The sequence below is a fragment of the Tachypleus tridentatus genome, chromosome 2 (assembly GCF_004210375.1).
Source record: "Tachypleus tridentatus isolate NWPU-2018 chromosome 2, ASM421037v1, whole genome shotgun sequence".
Taxonomy (NCBI): Eukaryota; Metazoa; Arthropoda; class Merostomata; order Xiphosura; family Limulidae; genus Tachypleus; species Tachypleus tridentatus.
The window spans coordinates 115,552,324-115,570,575 of NC_134826.1; the positions used below are offsets into that span (position 1 = coordinate 115,552,324).

At 33.3% G+C, this 18,252-nt stretch overlaps 1 protein-coding gene and 1 long non-coding RNA gene across 3 annotated transcripts in view; one reads left to right on the forward strand and one right to left on the reverse strand.

The window, feature by feature from the left end:
- The window catches only part of LOC143244894 (uncharacterized), a 92,317-nt gene extending 89,555 nt beyond the window's left edge, over window positions 1–2,762 (reverse strand). The window contains exon 1 of the long non-coding RNA XR_013025375.1: window positions 2,459–2,762. This is a non-coding gene — a long non-coding RNA (uncharacterized LOC143244894). The remainder of the gene's footprint in view (window positions 1–2,458) is intronic.
- The window catches only part of LOC143244892 (tyrosine-protein phosphatase 69D-like), a 295,265-nt gene that overhangs the window by 12,907 nt on the left and 264,106 nt on the right, over window positions 1–18,252 (forward strand). The window lies entirely within an intron of this gene.

An 18,252-nucleotide genomic window follows, 5' to 3' on the forward strand; every position in this document is an offset into this window, starting at 1 on the left:
TAAGCTTATATTTGAGCCTTTGTTGTAAGTTACTAAAATAAAGGATAAACTATTGACATTTAGTCGATGAAAAAGTGGTCTACTTTATTTCGGTGTGAAAGACGAGTTTGAAGCTATTTCTGTATTATCTTGAGTGCGGTTCTTTCAAACCCCTCTGGAAATTCCTTTGCCAGCTTCCTCTCCAAATTCTTACTTTTAGTTAAACTGTTATTTTTAAGCTAAGTCCTAAAAGACAATGTTCTGTTACGTTAAAATGAAACTACATTCCCTTTTGTCTTTCAACGTGAATGTATATATTTGTTTTCTGAAAACTAGTAAGAAAAAATTCCTCTAAAATAAATATATTTTAGACATTTCTTGAGGTTCTCATCCATGTCAGAGTTATACTCTTTCAGAAGTATTTAGTCGTCTGCATAGGGCAACCAAACACAAATATAAAGTAGCAAAATTCAAGCCTTCCAAAAGCTATTATCCAACATTCAAATAACATGCAGGTATAAGTATGAAAAATAGCTTTTTCCTACAAATAATTAGTAGATGGTGTCTACTCTAGTTTAAAAGATTTTTGTTACATTTTTATTTTAAATTGTAATTATTTGCATTAATCTGGAATCAACTACAACTTGTCACTTGGCTCTCTTTTCTTTCACTGGTACCTCTAGATGATGAAATTTAAATGTTGAACTACCTGTTCTAGTTCATCTTAATTGAATTTAATGAGCAATTTTTCATTGGCTCCTCTTACTCGTTTGATTTCATTTGTAATTCAACAATTACTTGAAATCAATGAGCACAAAATAGCTGTGATATAATTTGTGTTTCTAAAAGTGGAAATAATTTTCCAAGTGATTATTTGCATAACAGTAATGTTATGTCCATAAAATAGCATTTAAATGTTTTGATGTAAATTTAAAAATATTATCTTGTGATTAACGCTTAGTGTTATTTGTGTCGTATCAAGAATGTGTATTCTTGAACCAAGTTCAATCAAGCGTAGAGCTTGTAAAAAAATACTTTAATTCTCTGAGAAGTGAGTTTCGTTTCAGCATCCACCCTGGATGAGTCGTTCAGTTTTCTAATAAAACCTTTACATAAAAATTTCGACTATCCTCGATAATAATATTTTTGCAAATAATAAAACGTTACTTTACTCTGCTTACTGTATCTATCATTTGTTAGCAGATAAGGATATTTCATTACCATCACAGACCAGCATTTCTTACCTCTGATTAACACCGATATTTTTTAAATATAGAATCCCCAAAATTAACCATAGCTTCTTCTAGTCTATAGTTTGCATATATATATTGAAATAATTATAAACTATTAAATTTTCCTTCTTAACAAAAGTATGGAAAAATGTGCACAACTGATTGAGGACTTACCTCCCTCCCGGTCTCAAAAAAAATAGACAAATGGTTTTATTGGAAATAACATGCCTATAACTACATAATGAGAAAGGATGCATTACGTGAGTGTTTACTGCAAGTTTTAAACATATATATATATCTTAACCATAAATTTTTAAAGCCATAAACCAAAACACATTAATATGATTTTTTTAAATACTCTCCACATTTAAAAAAATGATTCTAGGGTACAAGCTACAACGTGGGATATAAAATGTATCCTACGTTTTGGAGGTGACTGTAGAAGAAGGTCCTACATTGTGGTGGGGATACACCGTCTATCAGTCTTAACCTCATATTCGTTAGTTGCACATAAGAAGATTAGAAATTTAGAAATTAGAAGAGCAAGATGTGGGTGCTCAAGCCCACAACATCCCATATTTATATCACCCTTCATTGGCTTTTTCATTTTTATATGTTTATCTTTTTCTTATTCTAACCTGGGAGAGCAGTCACCATCCCACAACTGTCTGCAGTCAGTGAAAAGTGATATAGATATGGGACGTTGTGGGCTTAAGTCCCAACATCTCATTCTCCTAATTTCTAATTTTCTAATGTGAGACTAGCAAATTGGAGGTTAAGAATGATCTACGGTGTATCTCCACCGCAATGTGGGTCCTACTTCTGTAGTCGCCTCCAATACCTAGGATACATTTTATAATCCCACATTGTAGCTTGTACCTTTGGATCCTTTTTGAAAATATGCAGTGTATTTTGTTTCATGTTAATATGTTCTGTTTATGGTTTAAACATTTATGGTTATAATATAAATAATCAGAGATTGTAATTTGCTATTTTAAAGCAGTTCTTTCTCATGATTTTGTTTATTCACTTGACTTCATTTACATATAATTATTTAATTTCACTAATATATATACACGCGTATGAGTAGTCAGATGTTCGATAACGTAAAGAAAAGCATGAAACTTGATTTACAGAGTGCAACTGTTGCCAAGATATCATAAAGTAAGATCCGTTTTTTAAACATACAACTTTTTGAATTAGTCATTATAAATCTAAGAAAATTGAAAAAATAAGACGTCACTTACCTTTGTTGTTTTCACAGTTAAGAAAAAAGTGCATAATAATGTTTAGTGGTTGTGTCCTCAAGATGTATATGTGTATGGCGTTATGGGGTCATGGTCGCTATTAGTTTCACACATCAGTTTCCACCCACGATTTATCGAGCTTATTGCATGTACGACCTTCTCGTATCTATTTTTTTGGGTCATTGTTTTGGAATTCCGTTATTATATTTTTAATGAATAATGAGTTAACTTCCGGTTTAGTAATTCTTAAAGCGAAATGACTGTCAGAGATAAAACATTAGTACTATTAATCTATTTCCCACATCCACATGTATTGCATAAGTACATAGGGCATACGGTATTAATTAACATTTGTATGTTATTTAGAAAAGAGTGAAGAAGTATTTAGTTTATCGACCATGGATATATTTTTCTCTAATTCTAAGGAAAAAGAAATACATCTAGACGGACAGGTTCTGTGTTAAGTATTATTTTTATCGCTAACTAAAAAGGTCCTAAGAAAAGAATATATATTCAGCTATTTAAAATAACAGTTTGTTTAAATCTACATTTTGCCAATACGGTAAAAATGCGGTCGTATACTCGAATACAAAAATGATTTAATCAAAATTGACTAATTTTGAACTGAACTTTTCTAATGTGAAGTGACAGGTCAACTTTTTACTGGTAAAAACTAAGAGTAAAGATACAAAATAGAAAATATTGGTTGAATAAAAAAATAACGAATGTAAATTGTATACACTCTACGAGGTTTAAAAAATTCCAGAAAATGTTACCTATTTCATGGCAGCCAAATCTGTTTACTGTAATACACAGACATGTAGCAAGCCACATGACCATGAAAGAAAAAACTTATAATAAACAATGATATTGAAAAACAAATAATTAATATGTGTGGGGGAGGGGCAAGGGCTCATCAGTGAAAGCAAATGTGATTTTTGAAATCTTTTTAACAATTGCTAATTGCAAGTTACAATAAAGCAAAGGTTTTTTTATACTTTTCATCTCCAGTTTTACTAAAATTATTTAATTGTTTTGGAATTCTTTTTTCTATAAGCCTTTAAAAAGTCATTAAAGAATTAAATTCCTGTTGAGTTATAGTATTTTTTAATACGGCTTAATAAGTCATAGTGTGATAAATTCATTCTAAGCAGTGGCAACAATTGCAGAAGAAGCAATAATAAATAACGACAGCAGTGTTTCAGCCATAAGAAGCCTTTTATACTTAAGATGGCCTTCATCACAGAATTAAATATTTCTGCCCTATGATTATTTTATTGGATAGGCTTAGACTCCTCTTGCTCCTCCACGTTCTAATACACTAATGACCTATTTTTTTCAACCATAACAAAACCCAGAATATAAGAGCTACATATGTGAGCATGTTTTTCAGACTAAATATTGGAAAATAAATGAAGTATTAGAGTCACTCCGTAATTCTTTGAAAACCAAAAACAAACAATAGATTACAAAAGAATATAATCACAAGTTAGTAACTAATTTTTGTTTTTTAAATATAATATCTATAAAAAAAAGGCAGAAATAATTAAGCCGAATTATCCAAACATCATTATAAACAAGTTGGTTAGTGTCAGTAATACGAGAATTGTAGATTTTTATTAGTTTTCCAAAAATACAATTAAACACATTCGGTTTCATTTATGTAAGTCTGAAAGATTGTTCCTGAGCATCAGTAGAGTAGGTTTATATTGCATAATGAAAATACTCTCCAACACTTTTGCCCCCCAGTGGCTCAGCGGTATGTCTGCTAAGAACCGGGTTTCGAGACCCGTGGTGGGCAAAGCACAGATAGGCCATTGTGTAACTTTGTGCTTAATTCAAAACAACAACTCCAACACTTTTCATGTACGAGGGCTGTTCAAAAAATACGCGGACTGACGTCATGAAACAAATTGTACTTTATTTAGAAGTTACAGGTCTGGGACCCCTTCAAAGTACTCTCCTCCCAAACGCACACATCCCCACGGTGTTTCCACTTGTTGAAACAGTCCTGGTACGCTTCTTTTGTAATGTTCTCCAGCTCCTTCCTTGCATTTGCCTTAATCTCGGGAATCGTCTCAAATCTTCTTCCTTTCAAGGGTCTTTTGAGTTTGGGGAACAAGAAAACATCGCATGGAGCAAGGTCAGGTGAGTAGGGCGGGTGGGGAAGAACAGTAATCGAGTGTTTGGCCAAAACACACGAGTTCTGAGGGCTGAATGGCCACAAATTTCGCAGCAACGCGGTGCATCTTCAATTTTTCGGTCAAAATCTCGTAACAAGATCCAACTGATATCCCACACTCTTCAGCAAGCTCCCTGTCAGTCAGACGTCGATTTGCCCGCACCAGGATGTTGATTTTGTCGACGTGTGGGTCGTCAGTTGACGAGGAAGGACGTCCAGGACGCTCATCATCTTCAATGGACTGTCGACCATCCTTAAAACGTTCATGCCACTTGAAACATGCCGTACGCTTCTTAGCAACACCACCGTAAGCCGTGTTAAGCATAGCAAAAGTTTCAGTCGCAGATTTTCCAAGTTTAACACAAAATTTCACAGCAAGTCGTTGCTCCTTCAGGTCATTCATTCTGAAATTCGCCAAACGAAAAAATCGCACTTCACTTAAAACCGCGTAGCTATTACACAAATGAAGATATCTGCAATCGGGAAATGGCGTCGTAATCAGTTGATCTGTGCGAACCTAGCGACACCAAGCGGATTCCCCTGGAACCAAGTGGAGCCGCACAATTCAAACAGTCCGCGTATTTTTTAACAGACCTCGTATAGTTCGAGCAATTTACACCATTTAGTTCACTTTTATCAATGTCTTTTTTCATGCTTAGTTTCACCGTAAGCAATATTACAGGAATTTGACCCCATTTAAACTGAATGACGGTTGTATTAATGTAGACTGACGAACGTTCTAAAGAAGCTTTAATGCATTTGTCTGGCTCAAAACCTAGCCATAGTATTAGACTTCATTTCCTTTCTCCTCTTCCCCCATACTGTTAGAAGAACAATATAATTACCTTTGTTCTTTACAATAAACACAGATCACGTAAATAATTAATAGAGTCAAAAGAAAGTTCCCTACATTCTGCATTTTTAAACTTCATTTTTTGACTTCTCAGTCTTCTGTCCTGTTCAACCTTCTTAACCATGTGTCACAGCTTGGAAGGTTTTTGAAAGTCAAACGTTGGATTCTGGTCCTTTCTTTATACAAAATATATTGTTTATTGTACTTATAATTATGAAAGTTTCATAATTTTTACCATATTCTACATACGCGCATAAATACTACTTAATTTGTATATCCAAGATTTTCTTCATACATCAGCTTCAAATATGTGTGTTTTATATACCTATATTACCTTATAATAAAAACACATTCCAAAATTGTAAAAAAATTATAATAACGTGCTTATCAATCACATTTGCTGTTTTTTATTAAATGAACCAATTATAGAAGCCACATGTGCATTAAAAATAATTAATCTTCACGCAGATTTTTAATAAATAACTTCATCTATAGTTTTCTTCGAAAAAGACTGCTTTTCTTTTCTTCGAATGATGCAGTATGAAACAGAATTATTAAACCACAGGACTACTACTTCCCCTCCCCCTATTTTAAGCATAATCATGTGAATCAACATAGGGTTTACAAAGAAAATTAATCTTTGGAAATTTCACTTGGTTAACCCCTGCATTTTATGCTTTCCTTGAAAAGAGTACCCCACCTGAGTATGTTGCATGAGTAGATGTATGTCCAGATCGTGACGTCATTGACTTGAACTTTAGAACGCTCATTACAGTTTAACCAGATGGCCTTGGTTAGCTGACTGAATTCAAGGAAAATATAGTGCCAATTTGTCGAAGAACAGAGTTTTCTGTGAAGAACAAAAATATGCATAATTTTGAATGTTACAACAGGAAGTTCACGTTATTATTAAAATGTATTTAAGTTAGTGGTTCTGTCCACTCCTGCAATTGAACTTATAAAACAAGAAAATTAAAAATGACAGTAATGTTTGGTAGTAATAGAGATAACTTATCAACAGGTTAAAGAAATGCTTCAAAATATATCTATGCCAGCTGTTGTATTAATAAAATATAAGATAGAATTTTAACCATTCATGCCTGTATTTCTATTTTCAGGAGAGAAAGCTTATTTTTTTCAGGTAGATTGACATTCACACTTAGTTATGTGATACCGTATATGTAGCAGAAAACATGATAAACTGATTAACAGTAGCCCATAAATATGTTAATGAGAGCTTTGATAGGTTGAATTGGGAACATTTCTCTAAAGTTGTCTATATATTTTTAAGAAATATATATAAGTTTGTCATTACTTTCCTGGCTCTTGTTTTAAAGAATATTTAAAATGAAATTGTCGTCTTAAACTATGCACGTCAAAAGAAGAGCCCTGATCGTCTTTAGCTTATGGTCTGTGAAACCGAGAGTTCATGATGTGCTCCCCGTCGCTCCAGAAACTTATTCCGTTCTTGAAGCCATGGATGCGCTAAAAAGTGAAGATCAAACTCCACTAATTGAACAAACAAAAATAGTTCAAGTGTTGTCAATGGATGCTCTTGAGTGACTAACTACCTTCCCTCTAATTTTTCAGTTCAAAAGTAGGGATCGCTATGCAGATAACCCTTGTGTACCTTTGTTCGAACACTTTAAATAAACAGACAACTAAACAAGCAGATGCAGATCATAAAAGTTTCCTATTAAGTAATGTACAGGTTTTTTTTTCTGTAAAATCTCGTTAGTTTTTCTGGCCACTTTTAAATTTATGGTAAAAGTAAGTTTCCAAATCTATATAGAACCATCTGTGATCACGTGAACTGGCATTATCAGATGGTGCTATAAACAATATTTGGGGATCTTCTAATCATTCTGACCAATTAATAACGAACCGTATTTCTTTGTATTTCAACATATGAATTTTAATATTGTTGAACAAGAAGTTAATGCCATACCAGAAGATTCTTAAATTAATATTAGAAAAACCTAATTAATTCATGCGAAATCACTAATCTGGTTAGTAAAATTGGCTGAAACCTTTAGTAATTATTTTTAGTTCTCGAATAACATAAATATACTTCAAGGTTTGATTTATTACCCATCACATAAAATAAAAGGAACCTTTACATGACATAACTATTTGAGTTAGGCTTAACTTGAATCTGCAATTATTTTTCTTTCATCGGAACTCGTTTCATTTGTGAAATAGGGTATGAATCGCAGCTTGCACTTTTGTATGGGATACAAGTGAATATAAGGCAGAACTGCTGATTATAAATCACACATTCATTAAAAGCTTCAATGTGCAGGAGAATACGAAAAGGAATTCAGGTAACCATATGGTAGCGTAGTTAGATATTCATACATAAATCCTACCACTCCACTTCGCTAACTACACTTAATTGCATGTTTAGTATGAAACTTTGAACGATCATGCAATATTTATTTATTTTCATCGGGCAATTGAATAACCTAGCGAGAATGTTTTAAAAAAGGCGATTGTTATCACTTACTTGTAGAGTTAGCAGAATATTGTGTAGTGTGACAGTAGTTCCTACTAAGTTTGTTCCTACAAATGATGGGGACAGAGTTCTTTTTCAGCTGAACCAGCATGACCAGATGGTAAGGGTGCTTGACTCGTAATCTGAGGGTTGCAAGCTCGAATCTCCGTCACACCAAACATGCTCGCCCTTTTAGCCGAGGGGGCATTATAATGTTAGATCAGTTCCACTATTAGTTTGTATAAGAGTTGGCGGTGGATAGTAGTGATTAGCTGTCTTACACTGCTAAATTAAGGATGACTAGTGCATATAACTCTCATGTAGATTTAGGCGAATTTCAAAACAAAGAATCGTTTAAACTTGCTATTGGGAGAGATGATGTGATAGTGCCTTTTTCTCTTCGAACGTGTTTTCTTTTTCTTTTGTCTAATGAGAATCCAGAAATATTAGCCAGTCGTGTCCTAGTGGTTTCTATATCAGTCTGATCATTGGTTCGCGTCCCATTGACATACAAAAAATCGTGCTCCTTACTTTGATAATGACGGTTAAATTCACTATTCGATTAGGGCAACTCAAGAGTTTGTAGTAGATAGTTTTAACTAGCTCTCTTCCCTCTAGTCTATCAGTTAAAGATTAAGGGCAAGTAGCACAAATTTTCTTTATGTATATTTGTGTTAATATCGGAAACAAACCAAATTGTTTTAACAAAATCATGATATGCGAATATATAACATAAACCAAACTAAAAAAAATATGTTGTTATACCATACAATGTAGGCCTTATCATGAATATACTTTCGATCGAAAGATTTATAAATGTTTAATAGAATAAAGGTTTCATTATCTAAAAGTGTTGTTGAATAACTAAATATTACGTTTAATTTGAAATTAATGATTCGCTCTAAACGAATGAGAGTAAACGACTGTTTGAGATTGTAATTGATTTTTAAACTCAGACAACCTTTCCCAACACACAATTATATGTATAGTTTTCATAGCAGCTTATGTTTCCTTGTATTCTGATTAGTTTTACGCTTAGTTACTTATTGATTTATAAGATTGGAATGAATGATGAGTATGTTTGAATACAATAAAGGTTTTAATGCACCAGATGAGTGTGTGTGTGTTGGATGTGTTTTCTTATAGCAAAGCCATATCGGGCTATCTGCTGAGCCCACCGAGGGGAATCGAACCCTGACTTTAGCCTTGTAAATCCGAAGACATACCGCTGTACTATCGGTGGACCCAGATGAGGTTCCACAGATGATCTGCAAATTTAAGTTGCGAAATAAAATAAGTTCTCCAGAAAAAAAGCTTGTTCTCATATAATTTTTTCTACATGACACAAAGGCTCAATAAAGTACAAGTACTAAAGCATTACTGTTATTCATTTCAAATTTTTATTCCCTCGCTCTTTCACGATTAGTTTATGTGAAATTATGCTATTACCAAAATTCTTCACCTGTTATATATTGTGTAGATAAGAATAATGCTCAGCTATATAAACTCTTTTGATACTAGTCAAGAGTATATATGCGCACTTCTTTCAATGTTGAGAAAAGTCCATCTGTCATTTAGTTGCGTGTTCAGACCTGCTACATCTACTACCTATTACATTTTTTTTGTAAAGCCCATTTTCACAAATGATTTGGTAATACGGTTTAACAAATCTGTGCAAAATCTCCTTTAATCTCTTGTGAAGTTATTATACACCATCTTGAATCAATGTAATTGTCTTATGAAAAAAAAAACTCTCTCCCAGCCACACGTAATAACTGAATTTATTTTATTAATATGGATATATTTAGCTTTTCTAATTCAGTTTATTGATATTTCTTTACTTATTCCAAATATAAAGTAAGTAAAATGTAACTATTCTTGGTGGAATAATAATAATAATGATAATAAAGAAGAAAAATGAAATAAGTTTTGAACTTGATAGCACGTAAAATGTTGCACCCATAAAAACATCATAGTGTTATTATTTTCATTTACTTTTTTCTCAAGTATTCGTTCGGAAGCATAAAAGCGCCCAGTAAATCAGAGATATGTTTACAGTTTTCCAATGTCAAAATTCGAGGTTCGATTTCCCACGGTTAACAGTGTGGATAACCAACTGTACAGTTTTGAGCGAAAACAAAACCATAAATAAAGAGTAAAATGCTTAAGCTCGTAAATTGAACAGATTTAGCATAATTTTGAATGAGACGTAATATTGGTATTTTTGCCTGTAGTCAATAGTTAGAGTATTGTACTTTGGTTTTGTGGATACCTTATAAGAGTGTCAGCCAATTCCTTCTATTCGATTATAGTAACTCAAGAGTTGGTCGTAAGAGCTTTTAACTAACTGTTTCTTTCCTCTTGTTGCCCTCCGATAGTACAGCGGTAAGTCTACGGATTTACAATGCTAAAATCAGGGGTTCGATTCCTCTCGGCGGGCACAGCAGATGGCCCGAAGTTGCTTTGTTATAAGAAAACACACATTATCCTCTAAAATAAAGTCAAAATATAATAAATCTAAGAATCAAATCAGAAGCCGCAAAATATGTACTTATTTTATGCACATTACTAACTAATCATCATCATCGACATAACATGTTATAAAGAGTAAATAATTACATGCAATTTCAATAAGTCACATGTCCAAAGATTGTAATATCCTTGAACATGAACATGGCTTTGGTAGAACCACATACGAGTGATCAAAACAATAAAATTAAACTGAATTTCGAGGGAGGTGCTCACAGTGCATCAAAATATTTGGATAAATAAAAACCCAGATGAAGAAAAATAACAGTCCGTTGAAGTTGTTGTTAGCATGGAAGCTAAAGATTAATCGGATAAAATAAGGACAAATAAACATATATGAATCACTGTAGTTGATCAATTTCATATAACTTCTGGAAATATATAATCCACAACTTCACAAAGGAAAATAGGAAAGCTTTACGAAAAAAACCGCTTCTTCAAATCTTCCTGTGTATCTCGGTGACATATAGCTGCTGCCTTTGGAAAACTGCCCAGTGTTGATTCCAGTACCATCAATGCGTTAGACTGATGTAAAAATGTATGTCGTATATACGAACAGTTACCGTATGATCTTCCTGGATAGAATGCCAGTTAATATGCGCACAGCAACGTGAAACAGACATTATTAAGGCTTAGCAGTTTGAGCAACATATTAAAATACCCAAAATGTCTCCTATACCCAACTTTCAGTTATAAAAAAATTCACTTTAATAGTGTTTATTCTAGTGTTTTTAAATTATAAATGTAATTTCATGCGTCTGACTGAATTAATTACGTAAAAATATTAATGAACGTAACTAGAATGCGTTTTAACAACCTAACAAAATACAAGCACTTTTAAGGAAATAAGTCACATAACTAAGGCTGTAATGTTGTTGAATCTGAGCATAGCTTCATTTGATCGATGCGAGTGACCAAAGCAAAAATATGCTTATCATCGGGTTTTTATAGCTTAAATGTAAACATTTCTAAACGTACACTATAACATTTCTTCTTTTGATATCAGTTGTTATATTGAATGTGTATAGACCACTGTTTTATCAGTTTTCAGTCTAAAAATAAGCAACACAAGTAACTCTTAACTAAATTCGAAATCATTCATTTTCAGTTTGAATACATGTCCTTGTGTTTGACTAGTACAAGAAAGCTAGACAATTTTAAGTGTATTTTAGTCACGTGTAATATATATTGTAACGGTTTTACTGATACTTATATAGATTTATTTTAATATCGATGTTTTAGTTAAATATATATAGAGAAATGCATGTAACTTATGCTATTCAATGTGTATTGCGTAATATCCGCCTCTTTACTAAATTTACAGAAGATTCTAGTGTAAGAATCAACAAATATGTGTGTAAGTAAAATATTGTTGCCGACTGATCTTTCGAGAAACTCGTCTTTCGTTTATAAATCGATGCACCAAGAGACAGCTTTCAGGCGATTGGTTCGCTTGTATACTAGTGTTTGTTGGTTTATTAGTAAACTATAAATCTCGGAAGCTATAACTGTGACAAACGCTATCAAATGTAAAAACTACAAATATTTTACCAGGAACGTTTATAGATTTCAAACATTACAAACCGTTTGACTTTAGAGAATTAACTTCAGACGTTTCTATTTCTTTTGAGACATTGTATAACTTCAGCGAAAAATAAAATATCTTGCGTGTGAAGAAGCTATCTATCTACCAGTCAAGTACCTGTGTATTATCACAAAATTAATTCACTCATCGTGAACCGTCGATAAATCATTAAGTTCCAAACCACATAGAAGACTCAAATTGTTTGTAAGTTTGTAAAGCATTTGTATATCAATCATTGTTTGTAATAACCGTTATTATAAATTGTATCATTTGTTTGTATGTTAAAATATATTTGTGTTAAGAAAGATAACTGTGTGTATCAATCTTATTACAAATATCAAAAAGTTAATACATATCGACATTTAATTAACTTCCGAATTAAAATTAAAATTTCCGGATGGTTAAGATTTTGTATGGTGTTACTAAACAAACGACTTCATTGAACAAAGTCAAGTCTTAAACTCTTAGGCGTAATTTACAGGTAATATTTTACCCCTCTTTTTCATTAACATGGAAATGAGATGAGAGGTTTCTTACTGCAGAAAATATAGCAACTTTCACATTCTTGTAAATCAGCCTTCTGTGCCTCTACTGCGTAATTTACAAGGGAAATTAAACCTTTCTTTCTCTTTAGCGTGATATTGAGTAATATGGTTTCTTTATGCAGAACATAAAGCAACTCTAACATTCTTCTAGAACTAAGTTACTTGGGTCCACTTTGACAAATATTGTTTCTTTGTTAAAATGCTTTGTTCTAAATTTGCATGCGTTCGTACTGATGAATAACATAGTTTGTGATTGATTTCAGACAACAACCTCAAGTTATTGAATTTTTCTTCTTCCGATGAAAATTCATTTTTAAACAGCTACTAAAGGAAGGTTTTTTTTAAAACGTGTGAACTTGAAACTTGATATGAAAGTGTATGTTGTTTTTTGCATGTGTACCCTATATGTCAAGTTTCTTTACTAAACCTACTCAGTTGCATTCACAAGATTAATGACCTTATTTTACAAAGAAATGTCAGTTGTTTCCTTTGAAACGAAACGAATTGCACCTTGAGCCTGAATCAAAATAACCAGAATTGTGACACACCTATACAACAGTAAATTACTGTTCGTCCCTAAAATCCAAGGTTCGATAAGTTCACCGCGGTAGATAGATCATACATAGCCCATTTTGTAGTTTTGGGATTTCGTAGGGAAATAGAGTGGATTTTGCAAAATACTTCTTAATGCTTATTTTATATATATACAACCAGAGATATATCAGGGGTGTTGATTAATTGCAAAGAAGAAATGTATCTGAGGTGAATACGAGGAATAAAGTGATCAGAGTTTTGAAATATTTTAACATTAAATACAATGTAAACAGTATTTATGTTGTTGTATTGTATTTTAGTGTATATTTTATACATTGTATGAGATATTAACTGCTTTGCTACAGACGGGGAATACGTGATTCTACTTCCGAGGTGGCTACTTGTATACACTACATGGCTCTTTGTATGTGAATACTCCTTCTAATCAGTAGGTTCGGCTATTTTAGCCACACCCACTGCTAGCACATACATAAAATCAAGCATACGGCCATGCAATCTCCATAAACAAACATTAGCAATAGAATGGGTAGTACTGAAGAGCTCAATAAATTTCAACGTGGCACTGTCAGAGGATGCCACTTTCCCAACAAGTCAGTTTGTCATATTTCTGCTCTGCTAGAGCTGCCCCGGTCAACTGTAAGTGCTGTTGTTGTAAAGTGGAAACGTATAGAAGCAACAGCAGTTCAGCCACAAAGTGTAAGGCCACATAAGCTCACAGAATGAGACCGTCGAGTGCTGAAACGCGTAGCACGTAAAAATCGTCTGTCTACAGTTGCAACACTCACTACCAAGTTCCAAATTGTATCTGGAAGAACTGTTCGTCGGGAGCTTCACGAAATGGGTTTCCATGGCCGAGCAGCCTCACACAAGCCTGAGATCACCACGCGCAATGCCAATGGAGTGATGTAAAACGCACCGCCATTGGACTCTGGATCAGTGGAAACATGTTTTCTGGAGTAATAAATCACGCTTCACTATCTGACAGTCTGATGGACGAATCTAGATTTGGTGGATGCCAGAAGAACGCAACCTACATGAATGCATAGTGCCAAATATAAAGTTTTGTGGAGGAGGAATAATGGTCTGGGGCTGTTTTTCATGGTTTGGGCTAGGCTATTTAGTTCTAGTGAAGGGAAATCTTAATGCTACAGCATACAATGACATTCTAGAGAATTGTGTGCTTCCAACTTTGTAGCAACAGTTTGGGGAAGGCCTTTTTTTTTTTTGTTTAAGCATGACAATGCCCCTGTGCACAAAGCGAGGTCCATAAAGACATGGTTTTCCGAGGTTGGTGTGGAATAACTTGACTGGCTTGCACAGATCCCTGACCTTAACTCCAACAAACATCTTTGGGATGAATTGGAACGCCGACTGCGAGCAAGGCTTTCTCGCCCGACATCATTGCCCGACCTCACTAATGCTCTTGTGGCTGTATAGGAGCGAATTCCCGCAGCCATGTTTCAAAATCTAGTGAAAAGCCTTCCAAGAAGAGTGTAGGCTGTTATAGCAGCAAAGTGGGGACCAAACTCCATATAACGCCTATGTGATGGTATCCCCACATACTTTTGGTCATGTAGTGTGTATATATATAAATCTTCATTTTAAGTGTCATTTTTCTAAGAAAAGTGTTTTGAAGAAAGTGTTTAATACTGATCTTCACAGAAAAACCGGTATTAATTGATAATTGTAGTCTTGTGCACATTATTGCCTAACTTGAGTAGTGTCATTCTTACCATTGTGTAATATGCTGTACTTTAGCATTAGCACTTTGTAAGCTTTGTACGAGTGTAAAAAATAGCTCCAGATCTCTTTCCGCTTGACAGGTGATAATGTGCCCACGCTAAGACACCGTAAGATGTTTACAAAGCTCTGTTGCAGGTATCTTTTTGTAAATATGAATACACGTGATTAATTAAATATGTATTTAATCTGCATTCGGTATTGTTAGTGCGCGAGATACGCTGACAGTAAATTAGTTATGATAATCTTTCCTTTGTAGTTCGGAATAATAACTGAAAACAATACTAATAATCTAGTATTGACTTATTGTCAGTTTCAGGCATTAAACACAAAAACGTGCTCAACAAGATAATAGTTTAGCCAAACTTATAGATAGACTTAAGTGAAACATTTAGAACCTAAAATAATAATAAAAAGTGGGAAGGTAGTCAAGTAATAGTATAGATATGTAAACCTGTATGTATATATATCATGTTAATGACAGCTCATTGACACTCGCTTTTCTCTCTGAATATTTCTTTGCGCAAATGTTCAGCATAAAAAAAAAGGTTTAAAGTCTGTAAAATTTGATTATTTTCAAACTTAAAACCCCATCACCGCAGCAGTTTAAACCTTTAATATATTTGTTTTTTAACACTTGTCACTCCACGTGTGTTCACTGGTGTTCTGGGAAATAAATCAGCTTCTGAAGTCGTGTTTAAAAGTATCATTTGTTTCTTTCTGTCCCCCAATGGTACAGCGGTTTATCTGCAGACTTACAACGCTAGAAACTGGGCTTCGATACCTGTAATGGGCATAGCACAGATAGCCCTTTGTGTAGCTTTGTTTTGTATCACAACACGAAGGTTTGTTTCAGAATAAAATCACATGCGAATACCTGCTGTGTCCACCACGGGGAATCGAATCTCATATTTTAGCATTGTGAGGTCGTAAACGTCCTTCCGGGGGACTGACAAGATTGGGGAGATTACTACTAAATGAATTTTCTAGTGGATATAATTTCACTGTAGGCATAATTTGTATATGTTTTTGTTTTGTTTTTCTGATTAGGACTTGAAAACTATAGTACATAACACAACCTAAGACTATAAACTTTTTATTATATGTATTTAAACAAACAACGGTGTATTAATTTATGCACAAATCCTACTAGTTCACTTTCACGTATATCAAACTGTATTCATTCTTGACTGTATAGTCCATAAAATGTCAACAGCCCTGAAAACTCGCAATTATTTCATTCGTGTTCTAAAGCATGTTAACCGTAAAAGAGTTATTTGTCATCAGTTAACTACTCCATCTTTGCATAAAGATTTGTTCAATTCTTTCAAACATCATTTGAAATAGAAATGATGTACCAAGAAACCTACTTTATCTAGTGCCTATATAATTAACACGATTAACGTGAACTACAAAACTAGAAATTTTGGCAAAAATGAAATAAAGCCGTTTATTTTAGTTTTAAAGGACCACAGAAAATGTAGTCTTATATAATCTAATTACAGTAATGTGAAAAAGTTAGGACACCCTATGAAAGCCTGTGTATTTTTGTAACAACTCTTTTGCTCTCACCACGGTGCTCACTCTCACTTCAACAGTCAGGAGCACACCAAACTAAATGTCTGAGGTTTAAATAGGGCAAGCCTCATTCAAAATGCTGAGTAATGATCTTCTAATCATGTGCACCTGGTGTGATACACCTGTGTGTGAGATGAGCTATTTTAAGTGGGAATAAATGTGGGGGTGTCCCAACTTTTTCCTCAGTTAGAATATGTATTTTGTAGAATTACATTTACAGAAGATCTTGAAAAGTCTTTTTTTCAGTTTTAATTGTTTAGTTATATTCCTGTAATCTCTCAGTATTGTTAAAATTTAGATTAAATATCTATATATCCAAAAATGTTACAAAAATACATAGGCTTTCATAGGGTGTCCTAACTTTTTCACATGACTGTATATTAACGCTTACTTTCAAAAACTATGTAATAAATTTAACAAAATATTTTTCGTTTGAAGTTTGTTTTTTGTGATTTAAAATACATTTTGGCCTTTTAACAGCATTATAAAATATTGTACGAATTTTCGTTAACATTATCTACCTTTTGTAAAACTTAATAGAAATTCATTTGCATAAATTATTAACTTTTTGTGGATGTAATTAAATAAATACAATTGAGCACAGAAACATTCCGTATATATTAATATCTTACTGATTCTAATTGAGCATTCTTCTCTACAAATTAGAATATATTATTTGTAATGAAAGTAGAACAAGAGTATAAATCGGAAATAGGTTACAATTTTAATAAAGGGGTTCCAAAAGGGCTCAATAGCTACTAATAGATAACAAGATACACAAGTAGTCAGAATAATACTAAACTTAATTTTATAAAGTGTCGGTTAAACTCTATCCAGAGACAGTGGTGCTTCCTTGTGTACAAAGTGTATTGTGCCTGTTCACCTATCATGGTTGTACTTGTGATTCTTGTTAGCAAACAAAAACGTTCAGTGTATGCACACGCAAGCAAAGAATATATCCTGAACTTTGTCTGGGAACACCAATGTTTCTGTACAATTGTTTGTCGTTCAAGTTTTATTCAAATTAAATAAAGAGATTGTTGAAACTCGATGTATTGTATTGCAACAGTCATGTATTAGTTTTTTAAAATTTCGTTTTCTGAAGTACAGAAGATTTGATCATAGCGGTAGGAAGTTCTTGATTCGATAATTTTGATTGCTTTCAACACTTCATTTTTATGTGTATTTGTCTGTCTTATTTTTCATTATTGATTGTTCTTCTGTCTATTCTGTAAATATAATTTGGTACAAGAAGATTCCACCCCATTTCTTCCATATCTCTCTTTCTCTAAGTCTGTGCATGAATGCCCTAGAATTTAGCTGCAGGATCAAACATCACAAGCCCTTAATATGCCATTAAACTTACTCCACACTTTAACTATAATGATGATAGTTAACCCCACTATACGGTTAACAATAGCCCTTAATATGCCACTAAACTTACTCCACACTTTAACTATAATTATGATAGTTAACCCCACTATACGGTTAACAATAGACTGCTTACTAACTGTCATCTGGTCAACAGTTGTAAATTAGAAATGGCTATTCCCGAATCGTTAATGTTATTTTAAATATGACAAGTTGAACCCACGTGATGTATATTTTACATTTAAGTTTGGAAGTACTGAACTATACCATACTCTCTATCTACAGTGAGATAGTGAAAAATATTCTTATGAGCAAACGAATCAAGTCAAAAAAGGAAAGATTAAAGAAATTATTTGACATCG